This window comes from Mandrillus leucophaeus, unplaced genomic scaffold, assembly GCF_000951045.1.
Source record: "Mandrillus leucophaeus isolate KB7577 unplaced genomic scaffold, Mleu.le_1.0 Scaffold946, whole genome shotgun sequence".
NCBI lineage: Eukaryota > Metazoa > Chordata > Mammalia > Primates > Cercopithecidae > Mandrillus > Mandrillus leucophaeus.
In genome coordinates this window covers 389,669-395,573 of record NW_012110319.1, presented here as the reverse complement: position 1 = coordinate 395,573, position 5,905 = coordinate 389,669, and the positions used below count along the sequence as shown (strand labels likewise).

Genomic DNA, 5,905 nt, shown 5'->3' with positions numbered 1-5,905 from the left:
TCCTGCCTCAACCTCCCCAGTAGCTGGGATTACAGGCGTGCGCCACCACGCTTGGCTAATTTTTGTAGAGACAGGGTTTAACCATGATGGCCAGGCTGGTCTCAAACTCCTGGCTTCAAGCGATCCTCCCGCCTCCGGCTCCCAAAGTACTGGGACTACAGGTGTGAGCCACCGTGCCCAGCCAGACCAGTGTTTTTTTCATTTTGATTTTCCCACCTCGTGCTTGGCAGCTAACAGGTTTGGGAGAAAAGGTCTGCTCACGGAAGGGAGAGAGCTGTGAGGATCCAGTAGGAAAAACCAATTTGAACAGATGCCACCTTTGGATCTGAGGCAAATGCTTCATGGTTCTCAGTATTCTGACGGGTTCTTGTTGACTGGATCCTGGCAGTGGTGAGATGTGGTTTTTAAGGCTCTTTCCTGCTCTAGCTCCACGTTCCTTGGCAAAGCTGGTCCCAGGGACTGAGGCTTCTGGGAAATGACTCTGGGAGGCAGCAGGTGGGTAAAGAAGGTAGTACCACAGTTTTTGATGAACAACAACAATGAACCAATGCTAAACTCACCTTGTAGTGTGTGATACTCGGTGTGTGCAATATCCACGTGGGCCCCTCCCCTCCCACCATGTCACTCTTCCTACCATGTGACTCTCCTGCTCAAAAACCTTTCATGGCTTTTCATTGCCTCTAAGGGAAGATCCAGATCCTTCAGTTTGGCAATGGAGTCTTCTCTAAGCTGAATCAAGCTCTGTCTTCCCATCTCCCATCCCTTGCTACACACATACATACACACACCACATATGTCTCTTGTGCTGTCTTCAACCAAACTACACGTGGTTTCCTAAACAGACACTGTTTTCCTGACCCTGTTCCTTTCCTCACAGGCACAGGGTTCCTATTAGCAGGTCTTGCCCAGTTCTAGTACCTTCTACCTGTTGAAATCCTAGCTTAGCTCAAAGACCTTCACATCCATAAAGACCTCCCAACCCTTCCCCGCCATCCTTGTGCCTCAGCTCTAGCGTTTTGTACATTCTGTCTCATTAGTCATGTTTGTGACTTATGGTTGTGACTCTCTGAGTAGATTGGGAGCTCCCTGAGGGCAGAGGCTGTATGTGATTCACCGAAGCCTCTCTATCATCTTTTGCTGCCTTGTCTTTCTCCAGAGCACCCATCACCGTCTGTATTAGTGTCCCAGGGCTGCCATAACAAAATATCACAGACAGGGTGCTTACAACAACAGAAGTGGTTTCCCTCACAGCCCTGGAGGGTGAGAGTCCAAAATCCAGGTGTCAACGCGGCCATACTCCCCCTGAAGGCTCTAGGAGAGAATCCTTCCTTGTGGTTTACAGCATCTAGTGACTGTGGCAGTCCTTGGCATTCCTCAGCTTATAGATTCATCTTTCCAATCTCTATGGCTAGATTCATGCAGCGTTCTCCTCACGTATGTGTGTTTCTGCATCTAATTTTCCTTCTTCTTTTAAGGACACTAGTCATTGGATTAAGGCCTGTACTCATCCAGTGTGATCTCATCTTAAGTTGATTATGTCTGCAAAGACCCTTATTTCAAATAAGGTCACATTCAGTTTCTGTGTGGACATGAATTTTGGGGGGACATTATTAACCTCATTTGCCATCCAATGTGCCCTACATATTCCATTTGCTTCTTGTCTCTCTCTCCCACTAGAATGTTAGCACTATGAGGTTAAGGATCGTTGTCCTTTTTTGTTCATTGCTATATCTTCAGTGGTCGACAGCAGTGCTTTACTCATTGTAGACACTCAAAATGGTTTGTAAATGAATCTAAATACCCATCTGCTTTCAACTCCACAGGACATCTGAACAATAGAAGAAGCAAGATAAGGATGGGAACATACATATTATCTAGAACATAATGTTCTGCAAGTGTTTGTTGGATGAAAGGACATATTTGGTGGATATACTTTATTACTTTAACATTTATGGAGCACTTATTTTGTACAAGGTACTGAGGGAAAATATAAAGTCAGAAGTGAGAATGAATCATCTGAGTATCCTCACTATGCCTCTGTGTGACCCTGGGCAAGTCACTCAGCCTCTCTGTTTCACTTCCCTCATCTGTAAGCTGGGAGGTAATAACAGTACCTACCTCATAGGATTGTCATGAGGGTTAAGTGAGTCCTTATATGTAAAGCGTGTAGCACAGTGCCTGGCACACAGTAAGCGCCAGAGACATGTTAACTATTACCATTGTATTTGTTGTTATGTGATAGCTCTGTGCAAGGTGTTGTTTTTTAATAAAGCTTTATTGAGATATAATTAATATACCATAACATTCACCCTTGTAAAGGGTACAATTCAGTGGTTTTTAGCATATGGACAGGATTGTGCAGCCATCATCACAGTTTAATTTTAGAACATTTTCTTTTTCTTTTTCTTTTTTTTGAGACGGAGTCTGGCTCTGTCGCCCAGGCTGGAGTGCAGTGGCCGGATCTCAGCTCACTGCAAGCTCCGCCTCCTGGGTTTACGCCATTCTCCTGCCTCAGCCTCCCAAGTAGCTGGGACTACAGGCGCCCGCCACCTCGCCTGGCTAGTTTTTTGTATTTTTTAGTAGAGACAAGGTTTCACCATGTTAGCCAGGATGGTCTTGAACTCCTGACCTCGTGATCCACCCGTCTTGGCCTCCCAAAGTGCTGGGATTACAGGCTTGAGCCACCGCGCCCGGCCTTCTTTTTTTTTTTTTAAGACTAGTCAAGTGCAGTAGTGAGAGATGGGAAAAGAGTAGAACAAGGAGTTCGATCTGTAATTGACTGTGAACAACCATTTGAGATAACTCACTGCCTTTGGACCAGCCTCATTTTAGAACATTTTTATCGCCCTCCAAAAAAGCCCCATACCCGTTAGCAATCTTTCCCCATTTTGCCACTCACACTCCAGCCCCCGGCAACCATTACTCTAATTTCTGTCTCTATAGATGTGCCTATTCTAAGATTTCATATAAAAGGAATCATACAATATGTGGTCTTTTGTGACTGGCTTCTCTCATTAGCATAATGTTTTCAAGGTTCATCCATGTTTTAGTATGTATTAGTTCTTGATTCCTTTTTAATGACTGAATGCTATTCCATTGTGTGGTCATACCACATTTTGTGTATCCATTCATCAACTGATGAGCATTTGGTTGCTTCCACTTTCAGGCTATTACAAATAATGCTGCTGTGAACATTCATGTACAAGTTTTTGTGTAGATGTATGTTTTCATCTCTCTTGGATATATACCTAGGAGTGGAATCCCTGGATCATATGGTAACTCTATGTTTAACATTTTGAGGAACTGCCAGACTGTTTTCCAAAGTGACTGCACCATGTTACATTCCCATCCGCAATGAATGAGGGTTCCAATTTCTCCACATGCTCGCTAACACTTCTCATTGTCTGTTCTGTGGATTTTAGCGATCATAGTGGATGTGAAGTAGTATCTCTCTCTCTCTCTATTTCCCCCTCCCCCTCTGTGTGTGTGTGTGTGTGTGTTTAAGAAACTGATGTTTATTTTCCATCAACTTGATTTCCGTTTTCTGTTCAAGAGCCTGTGGAAGAACAGCTTAAGACCACTCAATGGTTATTCCTATCCATTCAGCTATCTGAGAGTAACTGCTACAGACCAGCCTCCAGTGGCAGGCTGAGTGCTCCAAAGTTGAGTAGAGAATTATTGAATAGGTACAAAGAGCACCTGCACACCTTCAGACCAATCTGCACCCTCAGGTTGAATAGCAGTAGACTCAGGAGCTGGCGCAATCCATTCACCCTGAAGTTCCTCCTTGGTCACAGCCTTTTCTGCAGCAGCCTGCTCTTCCTTTTCAATCTTTTCAGGATCTCTGCAGAAATAGAGATCAGGCATAACTCCCATGGGTGTTCATGGGAGGTGGTACAATGCACATGCAGAACCTCCTGGGCGAGCATCCATTACACTAGACCCCCTGAGGGAACTCCCGTGTTGTTGCATGGGATGGCAGTGTCCACACAGTGCAGGGGAGACTCTGTGTGACCCAGAGCAATGGTAGGCAAGTTAATATAAGATGCCTCTGTGAGAGGTTAGTGGTCAGCCCTGGGATCAGTAACCACCAGCAGACGTGGCTCCTGGAAGGCTGCCTGGATCTGGTTAGTGAAAGTTCCGGGAGTGAAGCGCCCAGCAATAAGAGTGGCCCCAGTGGAAACAGCAAACTTTAGCACAACCCACTGGCCAGTATTCCTGGAAGATATAACACTAACATCAGTCTGGTTTTCAATGGCAACAATGGCAGAAGCTTCTTCCAGGTCCTCTTCAGATTTATGATGTAGATGCCATCACTTTTCCTTTTGTAGATGTACTGTTCCATTTGGAAGTCAAGGTTGGTGCCATTCAAGTGGGGTGCTGCTGCAAGGAATTTGAGGATATCGTCTTCCTTCATCTGCAGGACATTAAGGTCTCCAGACACTGTGAAAGTTTCCCTTTAGGTTATGGGAGAAGGCAGGAAATGCCTGATGGGTAGCACTGAGAGCTCATTGTGGTTTTGATTTGCATTTCCCTGATGGCTAATGATGTTGAGCATCTTTTCATGTGCTTATTGACCATTTGTATATCTTCTTTGGAGAAATGTTTATTCAAATTCCTTGCCCATTTAAAAAAAATTAGTTATCTTTTTTTTTTTGCTGTAAGAGTTCTTTATATATTCTACGTACAAGTCCCTTATCAGATACATGATTTGCAAATACTTTCTCTCATTCTGTGGGTTGTCTTTTCTGTGCAAGGTGTTTTTGCATGCTTTTATCCAAGACCACCCTGTCAGGTAGCTGTTATTGACAGGGAAATTGAAATTAAGAGAGGAGAAGATGGAATTTAAACTCAGTTTTGTCTGACTGTAAAACTCATGTTTTCTCCTCTAACCCAACCTGCTCACAAAGATAAATTAAGACACGTTTCTGTCTTTAAGGAGCTCCGTCTGGCAGAGGACATAAAAACAAGAACACCAACGAATGTGCTGTAAAGCAAGTTCCACTTGTTCCACAAATGCCACAAGATAGGGAGTGCAGCAGGAGGTCAAGAGGAGAGAGAGAGAGAGAGAGAGAGAGAGAGAGAGAGAAGCAGCTCGCACTGTTGGCTGAGGAAATCAGGGTTGGCTTCAGTAAGGTGGCATTTGAGTTAAGTCTTGAAGGACGGGTACAGTTTCAGTGTATGGGGATGATGGAGTGAATGGGGAGAGCATTTCTAAAGGAGAGCAGGAAATGAGGGTTGGTTGAATGAATGGAGCCTTGATCCCAAGACTGGCTGTGATGTGGAGTCCCAGGGCTTGTTGAGTTGAGAGATCCTGGACTGCCTTGGTTAGAGGACCCGAGGACTGGCTGAGATGAGAATTCTGGGGTTGGGTGGGGTAGGAGATCTGGGCACTGGTTTGAATGGAGAGTGTAAGGGCTGGCTGGAGTGGGAGATGCCTGCGATGTTGTGCATGAGTGTGTGTGTGCATCCTCTGGGAGTCCCAAGGGATGCCTGGGATGAGGGCAGCTGCAGACAGTCAAGGGACTGGCTAGGATGGGAGACTCAGGGACGACTGCCCATGATGGGGGCTGGAGGGAGGTCGCCTGAGGTAGGAGACACAGGGGTTGGCTAGGAAGGGGAATCTGACACTGGTTGGGACTGGCAGACCTAGGGGATGGGGAGTCCACGGGTTGTCTGGACCCGGGGACTGCCTGGGATGGGGGTTCCTCCCGGGATGGCTTTGGATGAAGATCCCTAGCCCGAGGGACTGGCGGACTCTGGTAAGGAGCTCTTCTTTAGGCTTCGTTAAGTGAGGACCCTGGGACGGGTGGAATGGAGAGATCTCTTGCGGGCTGTGATGGGGCTGGCCCTGGCCGGGCGCCGGTGCCTTGGGGCCAGTCCAGCTGCGGGTGCGGGTGGCAGC

The 5,905-nt window shown here is 46.4% G+C and overlaps 1 pseudogene; it reads right to left on the bottom strand.

Moving 5' to 3' along the window:
- Positions 1–3,571: 3,571 nt before the first annotated feature.
- Positions 3,572–5,454, bottom strand: LOC105532264 (annotated as a pseudogene).
- Between the last annotated feature and the right edge of the window lie 451 nt (positions 5,455–5,905).